Genomic DNA, 22302 nt, shown 5'->3' on the forward strand with positions numbered 1-22302 from the left:
ATGAGTGACATTATTGGCCCACTAGGAGGACTGGAGGACTGGCACTGGCCCTAAGGTAAATTGAGGTTGAGACCCTGCTTTAAGGGATTGGAGCAACGCTGGAGAGACTGACGGGCAGGGAGCTGGGGAGCTGGTGACACAGAGTGGGGGTGGGGAGTTTGTAAACTGTGGTGTTTGTATAGAGATAAAGTTTACTAACCCCCAGGTTAAAAACTGGTCCTGCTGTGGGCTATACAGGACACTCTCTGTTGCAAGTATAGCTCAGTGGGTGAATGTTTCGCTGCAGGGTAATGGGTTCCTAGTTCCAATCCAAGTGATTCCCTTTAAAAACTTTTTTGAATGAAAATCGATTTCCAGACCCATCTCCAGTATGTTCAGGAGTTCGCTGAATGGGGGACGGGGGGCTTGAAATGAATTTAAACACTCAGCATTTTCCTGTGCAAATGAATAAAGACCTAGCAGAGCTGTCCAGCAGCTGAAATCAGTTCCAGTCCTCGGCGTCTCTAAGAGGGACACTCGGTAGCTGAGGCATGTGGGACACCTCTGTGGTGAGGACAGGTGAAAAAATGCTGGATTCAATGAAAGCTGAGCCCATAGGAGGGGAAGGTGAACGGCAGCACCACACAGGGTCATAACACTCAGACACGGGGCTTCACTGTCACTGCCCCTGTGTTTTCCATCATTTCTATCCTAAGGAACACACCCTCCCCCTCCCCCACGCACACTGTCACACACAACCTTCTCCCCTTGAGCCCCATCCCACCCCTCCCCCTCTCCCCCACACACGCCATGGGACACAGCCTCTCAGTGACTCACCCAGATGGGGGCTTGTCTCTACATCTCCCCAACAGGGGAGCAGAGAGCCGAAAGGGCCACAGGAGACCAATGGAGCTAGGCAGGGATAGAAAAGACTTCCCTTCCCTTCCCAAGTGTCCCGTTAATCTCACCCATGGGACATTCCAGCACCGGGTGGGCTCAAAGCACCAACCTTCCCCTGAGCAACGGAAGGGGGAACCAGCTCTATCACATGGAAGGAGGCTCCCCACCTCTGCTGCTGCCATCCTGCAGCCTTTAATGTGGATTTGTTTTAGCTAATGCAACCCCCCCACTCCGCTAATCCATCCATGAAACATGGAGACAAGCTCCTGAAAACAGGGTCCAAGGGTGCAATGGGTTAGTGCCCAGTACTTACAGAGCAGTGCTGAGTGGAGTCATGCTGAGGTTGTGAGTTCAAACCTCACCTACAGCACTAGTTTCCTTTAAGCAAATGGCTTCTGCCAATCATTTTGCCCTGCAGAAAATACAACTGCAGCTCAGAAGACACCAAGCTCCCCTTGCTTTACAGAGAGCAGGGCAGATTCCACAGATCTCCCAGGCTCTGCTCTCCACCAGCCGCCTGTGTCAGGAGGGGTCAGGCAGAGCCCAGAGCACTGCCCCCGACTCCCCCTCAGTCTTTGCTCCCCAAACCACCTGTGTGCTCACCCTCTTCGCTGTGAGACTCAAACCCTGCCTGGCTTTCTGTATGTTGGGTTTTTGTTGTCTGTCGTGTTGATGTGCATGTGGGTCCTGTGTGGATGCCATATAGTTTTGTGTGTGTGTGTGTCTGTGACTTTTGCATGCAGATTGTTTTTTGCTAAGTATTCTTTTGGTATGGGGTTTTTGTGCTTTCTTGTTGTGGGCTTTTGCTGTATTTTTTGGTGTGGATTTGTTCTTTCTATGTTTTGTGTGGCTTTCCCTTGTGTGTATATGGCTCTGTGTGCTGTGTGGGTTTGGTTTTTGTTTATGTCTGTGTGGGCCTGTGCAGTCTGTGATGTTCTCTTTCTCTCTGTTTGTATCTTCATGTGTAAATTCACTGGAACTTTTCAAACTCTCCACAGCTTTGCCAATTTTCACCAGGAATTTTACTCATTAACAAATTCTCACTTGTTCCCTACCAGTTGGTGACCATCGCCCCAGGGGCCTGTCAGTCTCAGGGTCCTGATTTCCCATTGACCCTTCCCCCTCTATTGGGACTGGGAACTAGCCAACCAAAAAAACCCCACTCAGTTTTAGTAAAGGGCCAACAGTCCCCTTACACAAGCTGGGCCTGTGAGGGAGGGAGAGCTCAGTGGTTTGAGTATTGGCCTGCTAAACCCAGGTGTGTGAGCTCAGTCCTTGAGAGGGCCATTTAGGGATCTAGGATAAAAATCTGTCTGTGGATTGGCCCTGCTTTGAGCAGAGGGTTGGACTAGATACCTCCTGAGGTCCCTTCCAAGCCTGGTATTCTATGATAGGGTCACCAATGTTCAGAGAAACTAGCACAAGCTGGTCCCATGGTGTAATGGTTGGCATGCTGAAATCTGAGTTCAAATCTCGGTGGGACCTTGTGGTAAATCCCTGGAGATCCAAGTGCTTTCCTATCTCCAGCTGTCTAAGAATGAGTTGTTTACCTTGTGCTGAGTGACTCATACCCACTGGAGCCAGGTCTTTGGTTGGAATGGGGTCTAGAAGTGACTATGGTTTGGGATTTCTGATGCCCACAAGTTTGGCCCTTGTGCTTTCTACCACACTTTTCCTCTTGCCCACATGGCGCTTGAAGAAAGGAGTGTCAGGGCCAGGTTTCATAGTCAGGGAAAGGCAGGAGGGAGGCAGAGTCCCAGGCTGGAGCCCAGCACCTCTCCTCCTCTGGGCACCTAGGAAAGAGGCGGCTAGTGCTGACAGCTCCAAGGGAAGCTTAAAAGCCACAGAACAACCAAGGGTAGGGCAAGAGGAGGGGAGAACCATGCCTATGCATGGCCAGCAGACACCCACAGAGACACCCAGCCAGGCTGCTCCCTGCTCCCTGCCATGCCAAACACCCACTGAAAACCACCCACAGACCAGCATGCGGGGGCGGCTGCTGATGGTCTGTGGCCAACATCAGAAGACGGTAGGAAAGCAGGGCCAGCCCCCCTGGTGGGGCCTCTTACTGTTCCCACTCCAGGTGCTCACTTTGGCAGTGGGGCAGGAGATTTTACCCCAAGAGGCTTTTCCCCAGCTGGCGAGAAGCAGAGAAACACCCAGGCTCCCAAGGCGCTATGTAGCAACCCCCTCCAGCACAGGGACAGGCGCACACTTGGAAGAGGCAAACTGCTCCACACGCTAACCCGGGCAGCCACCCATTTTCTTTGGCAACTCAGGAATGGCAAAGGCTAGACTGGAAGCACCTGGGGCTCATGCCCCAGCCTTTGTGACACGCAACCCCCAACTCCTTCCCAGGGCTCTAGCTGAAGCCAGAGCATTGGCCTGAGCAGCCAAGAAGAGGTTCCAGCCCTGAAGGGAGCAGGACTTTCAGCACAAAGGTAAAATAGCACAAGCACAACCATGAAGGGACTTGAACCCTCAATTGCCTGATCTGAAGTCAGACGCCTTATCCATTAGGCCACGGGGTCACAAAAACAAAAGCTTTCCAAGCACTTATTTGGAAAAGGCAGACACTGTGTTTCTCAGGTCCTCTACTGAGGGGGGCCGAGACTCTCTGGGCACAAGAAGTCGAGTTCCCAGTGAGATGTGAGACAATTCTCTGGAGCCAGGTACAGGACTTTGGCAGGGAGGGTCTGGCATGGGGGATTGGGGTGCAGTGGACAGACCGGCTGTCTAGGTGCTTAGATTTGGTCTCACTGAGGAGAAGGAGGAATCCTGCTGACAGGCAGTGGCTGTGGAGAAAAAGTGGGATCTCCAGGCTGCTCAGGTCTCCTTCTTCCAGCTCCTCATCTGGCTGAGCTGCTCCACCAGCCTGGACAAGTCCTCTGCATGCTCAGCAAATAGCCCAAGAGCCATTTTTGCCCAAACCTGTGCTGGGGGGTGAGCTTCTGTCTTCCCTGTCCCATGTGCCCTAGAACAGACCTCTAGATTGAGAGAGACAGTCAACAACTATTAAGGCTCAGATTATATAAAGGGGGTCACAGAATCTGTAACTGTCAGAGATCTCAGTGACATTTTCCACCTCAGCCCTGGGGCAGCAAGACTGGAGCTGTCGGCCGGTGGGGGCCCCACAGCTATCAGCCACCAGTGTCGGAAGGGGCTCCCACAGGCCCATGCCACCACAGATGGACCCCACAGCTCCCAGCTACTGTGAGCAGCGGGATGCCCCCAGAGCTCCCAGCTGTTGTGGGTGGATCCCAGAGGTCCCAGGTACCACATGTGACAGGGGGACCCTGGAGCTCCCAGTGGGGTAACCAGGTTATAAACAGTGATGAGCTGCCAAAATCTTAACAACGGGTTCCCTATAAATAGTTCTGATTTAAGGGATGTGCGACAGCATGTATTTTTTGTACCAATAGGGTTACCATACGTCCATATTTTCCCAGGAGGTGATTAAGAACCGAAAAGCCTGACATGTCCAGGAAAATACAGATGTATTTTAACCCTACCTAAAGTTCTTTTTTAAAAAGATGGGGCTGAACTAGAAATGAGCTCCGTTTCACATGTGTGGGTGGTGATCAGGGACAGTCTCAATTTTTGGGTCTTTTTCTTATATAGGCTCCTATTACCCCTCACCCCCGTCCCGATTTTTCACACTTGCTGTCTGGTCACTCTAGGGTGTGCACATGTGTGGGTCCCAGCTGCTCCCTGCCCCCCCTCATTGAAGCAGGTGTGCAGGGTTACTGCCCTGGGAACTGCAGGGCACCAGTGGATGTGGGGCTGGCTGCAGATAGGGGCGTGGGGCAGGGCTAGCTGGAGGCAGGGAGTGACACGGGCTGGCTGTGGGCAGGTGATGCAGACGGGTGGGCTGCGGGTGGCTGTGGGCAGGGGGTGGCTGCAGGCGGCTGTGGGCAGGGGGTGGCTGGGGGCAGGGGCTGGCTGGGGGTGGCTGGGGGCGGGGGTGGGGCAGGGGCTGGCTGCGGGTAGCTGGGGGCAGGGGGTGGCTGGGGGCAGGGGGGTGGCTGGGGCTGGCTGGGGGCAGGGGCTGGCTTGTGGTGGCTGGGGGCAGGGGCTGGCTGGGGGCAGGGGGTGGCTGGGGGTGGCTGGGGGCAGGGGGGTGGCTGGGGCTGGCTGGGGGCAGGGGCTGGCTGCGGGTAGCTGGGGGCAGGGGCTGGCTGGGGGCAGGGGCTGGCTGGGGGCAGGGGGTGGCTGGGGGTGGCTGGGGGCAGGGGGGTGGCTGGGGGCAGGGGCTGGCTGGGGCTGGCTGGGGGCAGGGGCTGGCTGGGGCTGGCTGGGGGCAGGGGCTGGCTGCAGGTAGCTGGGGGGCAGGGGCTGGCTGGGGGCAGGGGCTGGCAGGGGGTGGCTGGGGGCAGGGGGTGGCTGCGGGTAGCTGCGGGCAGAGGGTGGCTGGGGGAGGGGGGGGCAGGGGGTGGCTGTGGGCAGGGAAGGCGGGGGAGGGGCTGGCAGGGGGTGGCTGGGGGCAGGGGCGGGCAGGGGGTGGCTGGGGGCAGGGGCTGGCTGCGGGGGAGGGGCGGGCAGGGGGTGGCTGGGGGCAGGGGCTGGCTGGGGGCAGGGGCGGGCAGGGGGGTGGCTGGGGGCAGGGAAGGTGGGGGAGGGGCGCAGACACTCACGGGGGGGCTGGGGGCAGGGGGCTGCAGACAGGGGGCTCTGGGCGGGGGAGGGGCGCAGACACTCACACGGGGGGAGGGGGGCTGGGAGCAGCAGGACGCAGCCGGGCACCCACCAGGCAGCAGCAGCAGCAGGAGCCCCAGGGCCAGAGGTCCAAAGAGCAGGAGCAGCAACAGGGCCAGGAGGCAGCTCACATGGCTCTCGCAGCACAGCGCAGCGCCCCCCGGCGGCCGGGAGGAGGAATTACAGGCTTCCCAGGCAGAGCCCATCAAAGCTTCCCTCGCAGGGAAGCTAGTTAACAAGCGGTTCTAAAACCGCTTCTAAATTTAACAACGGGTTCGTGCGAACCGGTGCGAACCGGCTCCAGCTCACCCCTGGTTATAAAGTCCGGTCAGCGGTGCTGCGGGGCTCAGGCAGGCTGGTCCCTACGTGTCCTAGGGCACCGCACTGCACCCTGGAAGTGGCCAGTAGGTCCCCCCTGCTGCGCCGCTGACCAGGAGCCGCCTGAGGTAAGTCTGCACCCCAACCCCCTGCCCCAGCCCTGAACCCCCCAAACCCAGAGCCCCCTCTTGCACCCCAGAGCCCTCACCCCTCTGCACTTCAACCTCCTGCCCCAGCCCAGAGCTTCCTCCCACACCTGGAACCCCTCATCCCTGCCCCCACCCCAGAGCCATCACCCCATCCTGGACCCCAACCCCCTGCCTCAACCCACAGCCCCCTCCTGCACTCTGAATCCCTCGGCCCCACCCTGCAGCCTGGAGCCCCCTCCTCCACCCCAAACCCCTCATCTCCCCACAGCTCCCACAGGCAGACCCTGGAGCTCCCAGCAGCCATGGGTGGCAGGGGAGCCCCCACAGGCCCACACCACTGCGTATGGACCTTGCAGCTCCTACAAGTGGACCCCAGACCTCCCAGCTGCTGCGGATAGACCCAGGATTTCCCAACAGGCATTGATGGCGGGAGGACCCTGCAGTCCCATGTCATTGCTAATAGACCCTGCAGCTCCGAAGACCCTGGAGCTCCCGGCCGCCCCAGGCAGGAGAGGAGCCCCCAGCGCTCAGACACCGCAGGCAGAGCCGGGAGCTCCCAGTCACCGGGGGGGGGGGTGAGGAGAAGCATAGAATGGAACATATAGTGAGGATATATGTATATGCACACACACATACACACAGAGAACATGAAAAGGTGGGAGTTGCCCAACCAACTCTAAGAGGCTAATTAATTAAGATGAGCTATTCTCAGCAGGAGAAAAAAAACTTTTGTAGTGATAATCAAGATGACCCATTTAAGATAGTTTGACAAGAAGGTGTGAGGATACTTAACATGGGGAAATAGATTCAATGTGTGTAATGGCTCAGCCATTTCCAGTCTCTATTTAAGCCTAAATTAATTGTATCTAGTTTGCATATTAATTCAAGTTCAGCAGTTTCTCGTTGGAGTCTGTTTTTGAAGCTTTCTGTTGCAAAATTGCCACCTTTAAATCTGTTACTGAACGGCCAGAGGTTGAAGTGTTCTCCTACTGGTGTGGAAGCAAGGAAAGAATTAATAAAGATTTGAAGGGGATTTTAATGCATGTTAGTCAGTTAGCAAGAGTCAGGCCATACTGTGACCCTTATGACGTGAGATTTGTAGAAGCAAGATAATGTAAGACAGAGTGAACTGTGTGAAAGTATTACGACCTTGCAATGTGCAGTCTTGCTTTTTCTAGTAAGATAGCAGAAAAGCTTATGTATAAACAAAATGTATTTGTTGCTTTTTACTGTCTCCATGATTGTCTAAGCTTGTCTGTAACAAAGGTATAAAGGCTTGATGTAATTGTTTACCAGTTGAGAGACCTGTCCAGGACCCTGTGTCCTATGGCACTCTCTCCCTCCATTGTAATTACTGGAGAAATAATAAAGTATTTGATTTTGCTGCACCCAAACAAAAAGCGAGAACTGAGTTTTTCTTCGACACTGGTGTTTGAATGTTATAATTCTTGACGTCTGATTTGCATCCCATTTATTCTTTTGCACAGAGACTGTCTGGTTTGGCCAACGTACATGGCAGAGGGACATTGCTGGCACATAATGGCATATATCACATTGGTAGATGTGGAGGTGAACAAGCCCCTGATGGCATGGCTGATGTGATTATGTCGTATTAGGGTGTCATTTGAATAGATATGTGGACAGAGTTGGCATCGGGCTTTGTTGCAAGGATAGATTCCTGGGTTAGTGTTGTTGTTCTGTGGTTGCTGGTGAGGATTTGCTTCAGATTTGGGGGTTATCTGTAAGCAAGGACTGGCCTGTCTCCCAAGATCTGGGAGAGTGAGGGATCATCTTTCAGGATAGGTTGTAGATCTTTGATGATTTGCTAGAGAGGTTTTAATTAGCCAGTGGTGTTCTGTTATTTTCTATGTTGGGCCTGTCTTGTAGTAGGTGACTTCTGGGTACTCTTCTGGCTCTGTCAACCTGTATTTTCACTTCAGCAGGTGGGTATTGTAGTTTTAAGAATGCTTGATAGAGATCTTGTAGGTGTTTATCTCTGTCTGAGGGATTGGAGCAAATACGGTTGTATCTTAGAGCTTGGCTATAGACAATGGATCATGTGGTGTGTCCTGGATGGAAGCTGGAGGCATGTAGGTAAGTCTAGCGGTCAGTGGGTTTCCGGTATAGGGTTGTGCTTATGTGACCATCGCTTATCAGCACAGTACTGTCAAGGAAATGGACCACTTGAGTGAATTGATCTAGGCTGAGGTTGATGGTGGGATGGAAATTGTTAAAATCATGGTGGAATTCCTCAAGGGCTTCTTTTCCATGAGTCCAGATGATGAAGATGTCTTCAGTGTAGTGCAAGTACAGTAGGGGCATTAGGAGATGAGAGCTAAGGAAGCGTTATTTTAAGTCAGCCATAAAAATGTTGGCATACTGTGGGGCCATGTGGGTACCCATAGCAGTGCTGCTGACTTGAAGATATATATTGTCCTCAAATGTGAAATAGTTGTGGGTGAGGACAAAGTCGCGAAGTTCAGCCACCAGGTTTGGCATGTAATTAGTTCACAAAACAGGGGGGGGGGGTGTTGAGAAATCACTGCTCATGCCCCTGGCCAACCTATTTCCCTTTGCTGCTCTGAAACGTGCCCCCACGTGCAGGCCTCGGGGGAGGCTTTGGCTAGGGCGAGCGTGTCCTTGTGAGGTAATTGTCTCTCTGGAGGTGAAAGTCATCAGTGCGGGGTGCGAAGGGAAGTGGCCGTCGAAGGAGAATGCAAGACATGTGGTGGGCAGGCAAGGGATTTCTTTGTCCCCCCTTCAAAAGGGGTCAACCTCCCCGTCGGGGAATCGAACCCCGGTCTCCCGCGTGACAGGCGGGGATACTCACCACTATACTAACGAGGAAAGGGGCACGGAGAGCGGCCCCCGCTCCCACTGACCAGCTACGGTCAGCGTACACCTACACCGTCGCATGGGCCCCAGCAGGCAACAACACCCCTGGCCCTCTTCTGCCTCCCAAAGGCTTTGGCCGCAGCAACAGCCCTGGGAAAAGCCCTGGCCCTCCTCACCTGCCCTTGCCCAGCACGACGCCTTTCCGGGCCTACACAGCTCTTCACACAACACCCGCCTGGGACCTTGCCCTCCCCTACCAGCTCAGCAGCACCTTTTTTCCTCTCAAAACCTCCTCTTGCCACCCTCCCCCTTCCACACTTCAGACTCACCTCATCACAAACTCACCCACGGCCCCTTTGGCTTCCCAAGCGCCTCTGGAGGGACGCAGCTTCCCAGGCACGCAGATCCGGCTGATGGCTCCCAAGTGTGCAAGTCCGTCCCCGCAGAGCTGCCCCATAGGGTGACCTTGAAGAAACTGTGGAAAACGGGACAGGGGGTGGTGGGGGGTAATAGGCTCCTATATAAGAAAAAGTCCAGCCAAACCGGACTGTCCCTTTAAACATGGGACATCTGGTCACCCTGGAGCAGCCCCGCACTCCTGCTCCCCGGTTGGTGCGTTTGTAACCCGGGGGCTGAAGCCGACGCGAGAAAGGGAAGGGAGCGAGCTCGGAGCTCTCCGGCGCCACCTGCTGGGAGCAGAGGGCAATGACTGAGCGACGTCCTGGCTAATTTAAATATCACCTGGTTCTCTGCCGGGTGGCTCCACTGGAGAGCTGGGGCGTGGCCTAAGCATGGCAGCACCTTATTTGCATATATTAAAAGTGGCAGTTTGGGGCCATTGGGGTAAAATATGAGTAAGTTTTGGGGTTGGGCCCCACATGTTTAGTGCAGGCTGTGGGGAGCCGGGCTGAGCAGAGCCTGCCCCGACGGGGTGTGTGGTCACCCTGAGCTGGGAGCGTGTGGCCAGACATGGGGAAGGGGGGGAGGGAGACGCTTGGTTGTGGGAAGCGGAAAGTGTTTCCCCCCTTTTTGGTGCCTGGGTGGGGTTTTTGTTACCTAATGAACAGCTGTGGTGGGGGAGGGGAATTGAGACTCTGCTTTGGGGGTTGCTGTGGGGCGTGACACGAGCCCTGGCTGCTGCTGTGAGGAGTAGGACACGTGGGGGTGGGGCTGTCTGGGTGCCTAAGATCAGGGGCGGTTCCTGGTTGGCTGGTGCTGGCCTGCCTAGTGCTTTCTGACAGCTGATCTCCCATTGGGCCCTCATGCGGGGCGGGTCTCTGAAAGCTGGTCTCCCATTGGGCCCTACCCAACTGACGTTTCTGACGGGCTCATCTCCCATTGGTGACGTTGTCTGACAGCGATGCGGGGCGGAGCCGCCAGGGCCTTGTGCGCTCAGAGCTCAGCGCCGCCCGCGAGAAGCGGCGCGAGGCCGCGCGGGGGGGTCCCGCTGCCGGGCGGAGGGACCGAGACCGCAGCAGCGGCGCCGCCTCCCGCCTGGCGAGAAGCCGCAGCACCGGGGGGGGGTCACAGGGCGCGAGGCGCTTCCGCGCGTGGCTGTTTCCTGCCGGTCGCGGGGTGACGGGTCCTGCCCGGGGCGGCCGGGGGGTCCCGATGGCAGCGGGGGGCTCTGGCGCCCGCCCGCGGCGGCTGGGAGCTACGGGGCCACCTGCACTGGCCGGGGGCTGCGGCTTCTCCTCACCCCCCCCCCGGTGACTGGGAGCTTCCGGCTCTGCCTGCGGTGTCTGAGCGCTGGGGGCTCCTCTCCTGCCTGGGGCGGCCGGGAGCTCCCGGGGCTGCGGCGCTGCAGGGTCTGTGAGCAATGACATGGGGCTGCAGGGTCCTCCTGCCATCAAGGCCTGTTGGGAAATCCTGGGTCCATCCGCAGCGGCTGGGAGCTCTGGGGTCCACTCGTAGGAGCTGCAGGGTCCATACGCAGTGGGGTGGGGCTGTGGGGGCTCCCCGGCCACCCATGGCTGCTGGGAGCCCCAGGGTCTGCCTGCGGGAGCTGTGGGGAGATGAGGGGTTTGGGGTGGAGGAGGGGGCTCCAGGCTGCAGGGTGGGGCTGAGGGATTCAGAGTGCAGGAGGGGGCTGTGGGTTGAGGCAGGGGGTTGGGGTCCAGGACGGGGTGATGGCTCTGGGGTGGGGGCAGGGATGAGGGGTTCCAGGTGTGGGAGGAAGCTCTGGGCTGGGGCAGGAGGTTGAAGTGCAGAGGGGAGGGGGCTCTGGGTTTGGGGGGGTTCAGGGCTGGGGCCGGGGGCTGGGGTGCAGACTTACCTCGGGCGGCTCCTGGTCAGCGGTGCAGCAGGGGGGACCTACTGGCCATTTCCAGGGCGCAGCGCGGTGCCCTAGGGACCAGCCTGCCTGATCCCCGCAGCATGGCTGACCGGACTTATAACCCAGTCACCTGACTGGGAGCTCCAGGGTCCCCCTGTCACATGCTGGGAGCTCTTGGATCCACCCACAGCAGCTGGGAGCTGTGGGGTCCATCCGTGGTGGCATGGGCCTGTGGGAGCCCCTTCCAACACTGGTGGCTGATAGCTGTGGGGCCCCCACCGGCCGACAGCTCCAGTCTTGCTGCCCCAGGGCTGAGGTGGAAAATGTCACTGAGATCTCTGACAGTCACAAATTCTGTGACCCCCTTTATATAATCTTAGCCTTAATAGTTGTTGACTGTCTCTCTCAATCTAGTGGTCTGCTCTAGCGCGGATGGGACAGGGAAGACAGAAGCTCACCCCCCAACACAGGTTTGGGCAGAAATGGCTCTTGGGCTATTTGCTGTGCATGCAGAGGACTTGTCCAGGCCGGTGGAGCAGCTCAGCTAGATAAGGAGCTGGAAGAAGGAGACCTGAGCAGCCTGGACATCCCTCTTTTTCTCCACAGCCACTGCCTGTCAGCAGGGTTCCTCCTTCTCCTCAGTGAGACCAAATCTAAGCACCTAGATAGCTGGTCTGTCCGCTGCACTCCAGTCCCTCATGCCTGAGCCTCCCTGCCAAAATCCTGTACCAGAGAATTGTCTCACATCTCACTGGGAACTCGACTTCATGTGCCCAGAGAGTCTCGGCCCCACTCAGTAGAGGACCTGAGAAACACAGTGTCTGCCTTTGCCAAATCAGTGCTTGGAAAGGTTTTGTTTACGTGGCCTAAGGAATAAGGCGTCTGACTTTGGATCAGGTAATTGAGGGTTCGAGTCCCTTCGTGGTTGTGCTTGTGTAGTTTAACCTTTGTGCTGAATGTCCTGCTCCTTTCAGGGCTGGAACCTCTTCTTGGCTGCTCAGGACAATGCTCTGGCTTTAGCTAGAGCCCCGGGAAGGAGTTGCGGGTTGGGTGTCACAAATGCTGGGGCATGAGCCCCAGGTGCTTCCGGTCTCCCCTTTGCCGTTCCTGACTTGCCAAAGAAACTGGGCGGCTGCCCGGGCTAGAGTGTGGAGCAGTTTCCCTCTTCCAAGTGTGCGCCTGTCCCTGTGCTTGAGGGGATTGCTACATAGCACCTTCAGAGCCTGGGTGTTCCTCTGCTTCTCACCAGCTGGGGAAAAGCCTCTTGGGGGAAAAATCTCCTGCCCCACTGCCAAAGTGAGCACCTTGAGTGGGACCAGTCAGAGGCCCATCCATGGGGGCTGGCCCTGCTTTCCTACCATCTTGTGATGTTGGCCGCAGAGCATCAGCAGCTGGCTGTTGGTGGTTTTCAGTGGGGGTTCTGCATGGCAGGGAGCAGGCTGGCTGGGTGTCTCTGTGGCTGCCTGCTGGCCACGCATAGGCATGGTTCTCCCCTCCTCTTGCCTTACCCTTGGTTGCTCTGTGGCTTTTAAGCCTTCCCTTGGAGCTGTCAGCACCAGCCGCCTCTGCTCTAGGTGCCCAGAGGAGGAGAGGTGCTGGGCTCCAGCCTGGGACTCTTCCTCCCTCCTGCCTTTCCCTGACTATGAAACCTGGCCCTGACACTCCTTTCTTCAAGCGCCATGTGGGCAAGAGGAAGAGTGTGGTAGAAAGCACAAGGGCCAAACTTGTGGGCATCAGAAATCCCAAACACCCAGTCAAACCATAGCCACTTCTAGACCCCTTTCCAACCAAAGACCTGGCTCCAGTGGGTATGAGTCACTCAGCACAAGGTAAACAACTCATTCTTAGACAGCTGGAGATAGTAAAGCGCTTGGATCTCCAGGGATTTACCACAAGGTCCCACTGAGATTTGAACTCAGATTTCAGCATGCCAACCATTACACCATGGGCCCAGCTTGTGCTAGTTTCTCTGAACATTGGTGACCCTATTGTTGGTGTCACTAGGCATAAATCTAGGTAACTCGGGAGGATGACTTTGGGCCTATGTGACCCAAAGTACCTTTATGTAAAGTGCTTTTGTTAGCCTTACTAAACTTTTGTAACCTCTTGTGTTATGTGCTGACTACTGGCAGCTGCAAGGCTGCTTGACACTAGATGTAGCCAATACTAAATAAGATAGGCGGAAAGCAGATGCTGTAATTGAAGTTATATGCATGAGAACGTAGCCTCCACAGTGGGAAAGTACCGATAACTGTTAACAGAAGAGGTACTAATGAGCTAACGTGGTTTTTGCCAAGTATGATTTAACCTGTTTAGTGTAATTGCTATTGGAAAGTGTATTTGGTACATGGGAATAGACGGGAGGGGCAAGAAGGGGGGTAAAGGGGGATGAGGAGTGTGGGGGGAATGGAAATGCTTAGCTGAAATCATGTATAAAGAGAAAGAGCTGTTTGTATCTGTGTGCAGGATTTGAGATTGCTATGTCTCCCTTGCACCTTATTTGGGCTCAAATAAACCTGGTTTTGCTTCTCCACCCTGGTGTGTTAATTAATGCGGCGCACACCGGGCAACGAACCCCCACTGTTGCTGTCCTCGGCCCTCTGTGCCGGCAACACTATCATAGAACACCAGGGTTGGAAGGGACCTCAGGAGGTATCTAGTCCAACCCCCTGCTCAAAGCAGGGCCAAGCCACAGACAGATTTTTATCCCAGATCCCTAAATGGCCCTCTCAAGGGCTGAGCTCACACACCTGGGTTTAGCCGGCCAATACTCAAACCACTAAGCTCCCCCTCCCTCACAGGCCCAGCTTGTGTAAGGGACTGTTGGCCCTTTACTAAAACTGAGTGGGGTTTTTTGGTTGACTATTTCCCAGTCCCAATAGAAGGGGGAAGGGTCAATGGGAAATCAGGACCCTGAGACTGACATGCCCCTGGGGCAATGGTCACCAACTGGTAGGGAACAAGTGAGAATTTGTTAATGAGTAAAATTCCTGGTGAAAATTGGCAAAGCTGTGGAGAGTTTGAAAAGTTCCAGTGAATTTACACATGAAGATACAAACAGAGAGACAACTAGAGAGAAAGAGAACATCACAGACTGCACAGGCCCACACAGACATAAACAAAAACCAAACCCACACAGCACACAGAGCCATATACACATAAGGGAAAGCCACACAAAACAGAGAACAAATCCACACCAAAAAATACAGCAAAAGCCCACAACAGGAAAGCACAAAAACCACATACCAAAATAATACTTAGCAAAAAACAATCTGTATGCAAAAGTCACACACACACACAAAAATATGCATGTCATCCACAAAAATCACACAGGACTCACATGCACAGCAACACGACAGACAACAAAAACCACCGACATACAGAAAGCCAGGCAGGGTTTGAGTCTCACAGCGAAGAGGGTGAGCACACAGGTGGTTTGGGGAGCAAAGACTGAGGGGGAGTCGGGGGCAGTGCTCTGGGCTCTGCCTGACCCCTCCTGACCCAGGCGGCTGGTGGAGAGCAGAGCCTGGTAGATCTGTGGAATCTGCCCTGCTCTCTGTAAAGCAAGGGGACCTCGGTGTCTTCTGAGCTGCAATTGTATTTTCTGCAGGGCAAAATGATTGGCAGAAGCCATTTGCTTAAAGGAAACTAGTGCTGTAGGTGAGGTTTGAACTCACAACCTCAGCATGACTCCATTCAGCACTGCTCTACAAGTACTGAGCACTAACCCATTGCATCCCTGGACCCTACTTTCAGGAGCTTGTCTCCATGTTTCATGGATGGATTAGTGGAGTGTGTGTCGGGGGGTTGCATTAGCTAAAACAAATCCATATTAAAGGCTGCAGGATGGCAGCAGCAGAGGTGGGGAGCCTCCTTCCGTGTGATAAAGCAGGTTGCCCCTTCCATTGCTCAGGGGAAGGTTGGTGCTTTGAGCCCACCCGGTGCTGGAACATCCCATGGGTGAGATTAACGGGACTCTTGGGAAGGGAAGGGAAGGGAGGGGAAGTCTTTTCTATCCCTGCCTAGCTCCATTGGTCTCCTGTGGCCCTTTCGGCTCTCTGCTCCCCTGTTGGGGAGATGCAGAGACAAGCCCCCATCTGGGAGAGTCACCGAGAGGCTGTGTCCCATGGCGTGTGTGGGGGAGAGGGGGAGGGGTGGGGTGGGATGGGGCTCAAGGGGAGAAGGTTGTGTGTGACAATGTGTGGGGGAGGGGGAGGGTGTGTTCCTTAGGATAGAAATGATGGAAAACACAGGGGCAGTGACAGTGAAGCCCCGTGTCTGAGTGTTATGACCCTGTGTGGTGCTGCCGTTCACCTTCCCCTCCTATGGGCTCAGCTTTCATTGAATCCAGCATTTTTTCACCTGTCATCACCACAGAGGTGTCCCACATGCCTCAGCTACTGAGTGTCCCTCTTAGAGACGCCGAGGACTGGAACTGATTTCAGCTGCTGGACAGCTGTGCTAGATCTTTATACATTTGCACAGGAAAATGCTGAGTGTTTAAATTCATTTCAAGCCCCCTGCCCCCATTCAGCGAACTCCTGAACATACTGGAGATGGGTCTGGAAATTGATTTTCATTCGAAAAAGTTTTTAAAGGGAATCATTTGGATTGGAACTAAGAACCCATTACCCTGCAGGGAAACATTCACCCACTGACCTACCCTCACGACAGAGAGTGTCCTGTATAGCCCAGAGCAGGAACAGTTTTTAACCTGGGGGTTAGTAAACTTTCTCTCTATACAAACACCACAGCTTACAAACTCCCCACCCCCGCTCTGTGTCACCAGAGCACAACAACAACTCTCCTTGGAGCACACACAGCTCCCCAGCTCCCTGCCCGTCAGTCTCTCCAGCATTGCTCCAATCCCTTAAAGCAGGGTCTCAATCTCAATTTACCTTAGGGCCGGTGCCAGTCCTCCAGTCCTCCCAGTGGGCCAATAATGTCACTCATACTGCCCAGAACCCGCCCCCCAAAACTCCACCCCTCACCTGCCTAAGGCTCTGGGAGGGAGTTTGGGTGGGGGGAGGAGGTCTAGGGTGCAGGCCCTGGGCTGGGGATTGGGGTGCAGGAGGGGTGCAGGCTGTGGGGGGAGTTTGGGTGCAGAAGGGGTGAGAGGCTGGTCTCTGGGAGGGAGTTTGGGTGGGGGAGGGGTGCTGGGGTGCAGGCTCTGGGATGGAGTTTGCAGCGCTGTAACAAGGGCGAGGCGAGTGAGGCACTTGCCTCGGGCGCGCAAAGTGGAGGGGTGCAGCTCTACCACGATCAGAGGCGCTTCGGCGGCAGCTCTACTGCTGCCACTTCTTCGGCAGCAATTTGGCAGTGGGTCCTTCTCTCCGAGAGGGACTCAGGGACCCGCTCCTGAATTGCCACCGAAGGATGAATGAAGCAGCGGTGGCAATTCAGTGGCAGGTGATTCCCTCCGACAGGGACTCAGGGACCCCCCGCCAAAGAGCCTGGAGCCGGCCCTTGCATCGGGCACAAAAATTCCTTGTACGGCTCTGGGAGTTTGGGTGCTGGGTACAAGCTCTGGGCTGGGCCAGGGGGTAGGGGGAACAGGAGGAGGGGTGGGGGTGCAGGCTCTGGGAGGGAGATTAGGGTGGGCGGGAGGGTGTGTGTGGAGGGAGAGGGTGCAGGCTGTGGGAGGGAGTTGGGGCAGGTGTGTGTGGACCGGGGTGCAGGCTCTGGGAGGGAGTTTGCGGGGAGGAGGGGGTATGTGGGGAGGGGATGGTGGTGCAGGCTCTCAGAGGGAGTCAGGGGTGCGGCGCTTACCTGGGGCTCCAAGGCGGGGCAGGCTGGGGGGCCTCCATGTTCTGCTGCCCCCAGGCATCACCCCTCCAGTGTCCCATTGGCTGCAGGGGCTCGGGGTGGGGGCAGCGCATAGAGGCAGCGACCCACCCCGCCCTGCCATGGGGAGGGGCCGGCAGCCACTGGAGCGAGCAGGCAGATGCTGCTCAGCTCCGCTGCACTGACGGGGCCCTTGGGGGGGAGCACCTGGGGGCAGCCGGTGGGGCCAAGGGAGTGACCTGGTCCCAAAACTGCTGGAGCCCCACGGGCGAGACCTGGGAACCAGGACTGCCAGCCAGACAAACACCTTTAAGAGGAGGCGTCCCTCTGCCTGTCAAAAACTGATCTTCCTCCTTCAGTTCAGTGACAGCCTGAATCGTTCCTTATCCCGCCAGAGCCAGAGGACTGAAACAGCAACATCAAACCCCTGTGTAGCTCGCAGGAATGGACACAAACACTCCCTGGTATCTGAGGAGATGTTCAGCTTTGCCCTTGGTCAACTACAAGGCTAAAGGGAAAGGAGGTGGTGCCAGGTATAAAGAGTGAAACACGACACATCATAGTTATGCCCATGGTGGCTGCAAAATCTTTTGACATACTTCTTCTTATCAGCAGTGTATTGTTTTCTCTGGAGCCTAGGCCTTGACCAAGAAATTTGTACTTTGCTAAAATAATCGACTGCCCCTGGTGAAGACAATGGACTTGACACCCACTGGGGTGTCCCTACACAGGTACAAGTACTAACAACAGTGGCTGCCTTTTGGCCATAGATTTTAAACAGGGCAATAAATTGAAACAAAGCCCTGTTAAATCATTTCTCAGCCCGAGTCCTTCACCCACATTCCCTAGAGCATAGGGCCACCGTGTGGACGTTTCATTTCTGACCTCAGTTTCACACAGAGACAAAATTTCCTTTGCACAGATCCATAAACAGCAAAACCTCCCTTTGTCTGTGGTCTGAGCCAGGGCATTCGATGCCAGTGAACCTTTTTCTCCTGCAATGATGACGGTCAGACAGAGGGGTCATGGCACCTGCATCCCTGCCAGGGAGATATTGGCTCCGCTCTTTCTTTCTGCTGCTGTTGTTAGTCCATCAAACATCAAGGGTGGAATGCAAGGCTGAGTTCACGCACCGGCCCTCTGAAAAATTTCAGTGCCCCAGAGAAATCCTGCCCCCTGCTATTGGAACGATGTGCTGGAGATTTGACTAGGAAAGGGACTGTCTGAATTGTCAGAGTGGGGAATGAACAACAATCTACAGCAATGTCGTTCACACAAACACACTCTAATGCTGCTCCAACCGGAAGGAAAATGGGCAGGAGTTCTCGCTGTTCAGCCCAGGACACACTTACACTGATGCACAGCCGTTAGTGTGCTGGGGAAGCTGGTTTGGGCAAACAATTTGAAGTGACAATTTAGTGAGAACAAAATCATCATGCAGTGAAACAACTGCATGTCAAGTAGTTGTAGCTGAGTGGTTAAGGCGATGGACTAGAAATCTATTGGGGTCTACCTGCGCAGTTTTGAATCCTGCCAACTACACAAGCACTGTGCTGCTGTTGTTATTATTGTAGTCTTAGTGCCTGAGCATCCACAGTGCGAACTGGAGATAAATCTAGTTTTACTCTGTCTACACTTAAAATGCTGTTGTGGCACTGCTATAGCACTTTGGAGTAGACAGTGACTGGAGGGATTTTCCCATCCCTGTAATAGCTGCATGGACAGAACAATTCTTCCTTTTCTTTAGGACTATCTAACCCAGGCTTAGGTCACCTTAACTATATGGGTTTGGGGGGGGTCACACCCTGAGAGACGTCGCTTTGCCAGTTCAGTGCCCAGCATACACCAGTCCTTAGATCCCTCTGGGTATTTCAATGCAGGCACTAACCTGTGAGAGGAAAACATCAGCTCACGAACACAGAGACTGAATTTCCCACATTTAATCTCGCTGCACTTTCCAGAAAGTCACAAAATTCAATTCATTCTTGCTAGGACAGAGAAAAAATAAGTGATACTAAGTTTTTGGCTTGATTAAATAGAATTAAGTGTTTAATTAATATAGTAAAAATCTGTACTGATTCCTCTAACTAACACCATAGCGTGAAATAGGAACAGAGACAAATCTTGTCAGTGACGACTAATTTCACAAATGATCTTCCCATTATTAATTTCCACATTGCCCCTATTGGAGGTCTGGGCATCTCCAGTGTCATTGCTCTGCGTTCACCTTCCCCTTGAATTGTTCTCGGACATTCGACTTCCTCTGCGGCATGGGGCTCAGGTCACTTGCTGGAAGATTCCCTGCACCTTGAGGTCTTTAAGCCACAATTTGAGGACTTCAGTAACTCAGACATAGGTCAGGGGTTTGTTACAGGAGTGGGTGGGTGAGATTCTGGGGCCTGCGTTGTGAAGAAGGTCAGACTAGATGATCATAATGGTCCCTTCTGACCTTAAGTCTATGAATCTATGAATCTAGTCCCAAATTTGGAAAACTGTGCAGTTCAGCATGAGAATAGTGACCCCGTCTCCTTCCTGCACCTGCTCTACATTGCTCCACAGCAGCTTCTCCACCTGCAGAGTCACCCCAGCCCTGCAGTGCAGCCGCCCAGGGTTCAGCAGGGGCCCCTGGCAAGGACAGTGGGTGCAGCTAACAGCCCAGTGTGCCTGGCAGTGAGGCAGCTGTAAAAAAGCCACCCACTCCCCCAGAAGTACAGAGACTGAATTCCTTAACTTTAACATCATGACCCCCTGTAGAAAGCCACACTTGTCAGTTGTATTTTCACAGGGAGATGCAAAAATCAAGTGACACCAATTTTTAAGTTGAGTAAATAAAGTTGAGGAGATAGTTATTAACCTCACAAAAATACACTAAAGATCCCTCAACATAACACCTGAAGGTGAAATATGAACAGAGACAAACCTTGTCAGCAAAGGCTCATTTCCCAAACGATCCTCAAAATGTTACTAATTTCCATCCCTCCTCCACAGGAGCTCTGTGCAGTGTAACTGTTCTGCAGGCAGCTTCCCATTAAATACTGTTGTGGGACATTCCCAGGCCTGGAAATGTACCAATGACAGAATTTGAAGAGCAAACCTGGCTCCCCGCACCAGGCGGGATTTGAGTGTTTTGTCCCTGTCACGTAGAGTTTGTCAATAGTACAGACGCCAGGGGCAGGACTCCAGGCTCTGCTTGAGGGATCCTGGCACAGGGGCTGCAGGAGGGAGGGGAGCAGAAAGGATTGCAGGTTCTGACCTGTGCTCTGGAGAGGAGGTAATAATTGAAGGGGGTGTTTTTGACTATTCCCCTGCCTCAGGGTCCCCAGGGCTAGAATTCTACATTCCACAGGGCCAAATAAGGGGGTGATGCCATGTGGTCAATGAAAACCAGTGCCGCAGGTGAGGTTTGAACTCACAACCCCAGCATAGCTCTTCTCTGCACTGCCCTGTAAGTACTGCACACTAACCAATTGCACCACTAGAGCACCTGTTAATTATAATTCTGAGACCCCCCTAGGCTGATACAGGCAAGGAGTGACCCCAAAACAGTCTCAGTGGAGGTGAGAGCCGGTAGCGACAAGTGTTGTACTCGGTGGGGTGGATCCTTCTTAATGGTTCCAGGCACCATTTGACACCTTGTGGTCCCACCAGGAGCAGAACAGGCTCCCTAAAAGCAGGGCCGCCCAGAGGATTCGAGGGCCTGCAGCAAAGCGGGGGAGCAGACATAAAAAAGGTGCCACCCGCTGTGGCGCTTGTACTCACTGGGTGGCGTCCGAGTCTTCAGGAGCAGCGGGTCCTTCACTCGCTCTGCGTCCTCGGCAGAACTGAAGGACCCGCCGCTGAAGTGTTGCCGAAGACCCGGACTGCTGCCGGGTGAGTAAAAATTAAAAAGGCGCCTCTAGCCAGGGAAGGGATTCTTGGCCAGGGCTTGTGGGGCAAATTGCCCCACTTGCCCCCGCACTTGCCCTGCCTAAAAGTAGCAGCCACCAGAGCCCAAACAGTAGCCCCACCCCTTCCACTCGAGGCCACGCCCCTGCCCTCCCTTCTCCCCAAGGCCCCGCTCCTACGCTGCCTCTTACCTCAAGACCCCATCTCCCGCTCACTGCTCTCCGCCCCCTTCCCACCCTCACTCGCCCTTATGGTCATTACAAAGTGGTAAGGCAGAGCCCTCCCATTTTTAAAAGCCGTGGGGTGTTGTTCCCCCCTGTTCAGGCACCTCTGGGGCCCTGCACTTCACACAGCTCTCCCTGATTTCAGCTGTTAGTGAGGGAGCCTCACTGCTAGCGCAGACTGGGCAGTTTCTTGCATGAGAGACACTGTACCAAAGCAGGACTAATGCTTAGAGCTGGTTCTCAGTGATTTCAGCTCTGTTGGTCTGCAGCAAGACTCTCCATTGAGTCTTAACCAGCTCTGTTATTACACAGGGAAGAACAAAAGGGTGAAATGGGGCCTGGAACCCTTAAGAAGAATCCACCCCAGGGAGTACAACACTTGTCGCTACCTGCTCTCAGCCCCACTGAGAATGTTTTGGGTCACTCCTCGCCTGTATCAACCTAGGGGTCTCAGAGAATAATAACTAGCAGGTGCTCCAGTGGCGCAATTGGTTAGCGCACAGTACTTTTAGGGCAGTGCTGAGAGGAGCTATGCTGAGGTTGTGAGTTCAAGCCTCACCTGGAGCACTGGTTTTCATTAGCCAAGTGGCTTCACTCCCTTATTTGGCCCTGTGGAATGTAGAATTCCAGCCCAGGGGACACTGAGGAAGGGAAGAGTCAAAAACACCCCCTTCACCTATTACCTCCTCTCCAGAGCACAGGTCAGAACCTGCAATCCTTTCTTCCCGCCCCCCCACCAGCCCCTGTGCCAGGATCCCTCAAGCAGAGCATGGAGTCCTGCCCAACCTTGACCCCTGAGCCTGGAGGGAGAGGAGCAAGGAGCCATTGTAGGAGGGCTTTCCCTTCCCCCGCCCACTTCCCTGGCTCTTGTCACGCAGACAGCAAGCAGCAAAAGACCAGAAGTCAGAAGCGCAGACAAAGGGATGTTTACTGGAGTTAGTTTCCCAGCAAGCAGATTCCGAAGCCCTTCACACCAGTCGGGCTTATCTCTATAGACCGACAGAGTCTGTTCCCCAGTGTCCCCCTTCCCAGCTCTGACACCGCAGTTCTTACAGTCTAGGCCTGTACAGGCAGCCTGTATATCTCTATTCTAACAGCCATCGGTCCCTGTGGGAAAATGATCTATTCAGGGTTGTCCCTAGACATTTTGGTGCCCTACATGGCACCCCTGTCCCCCAGCCCGAGCTGGCAGAGCGGAGCGGAGCGGGGCCAGGTCACTCCACTTCCCGCCGCCCGGTAATTGCAGGGCAGGCCTGAC

At 54.8% G+C, this 22302-nt stretch overlaps 2 non-coding genes across 2 annotated transcripts; one reads left to right on the plus strand and one right to left on the minus strand.

Moving 5' to 3' along the window:
* Nucleotides 1-8816: 8816 nt before the first annotated feature.
* Nucleotides 8817-8888, minus strand: TRNAD-GUC. The gene has a single exon. It is a non-coding gene; the product is annotated as a tRNA-Asp (tRNA).
* A 12629-nt stretch (nucleotides 8889-21517) lies between these two features.
* Nucleotides 21518-21611, plus strand: TRNAK-UUU. Its single transcript has 2 exons — nucleotides 21518-21555; nucleotides 21576-21611. It is a non-coding gene; the product is annotated as a tRNA-Lys (tRNA).
* Nucleotides 21612-22302: the final 691 nt, after the last annotated feature.

Source organism: Mauremys mutica, unplaced genomic scaffold, assembly GCF_020497125.1.
Source record: "Mauremys mutica isolate MM-2020 ecotype Southern unplaced genomic scaffold, ASM2049712v1 Super-Scaffold_100125, whole genome shotgun sequence".
Taxonomy (NCBI): domain Eukaryota; kingdom Metazoa; phylum Chordata; order Testudines; family Geoemydidae; genus Mauremys; species Mauremys mutica.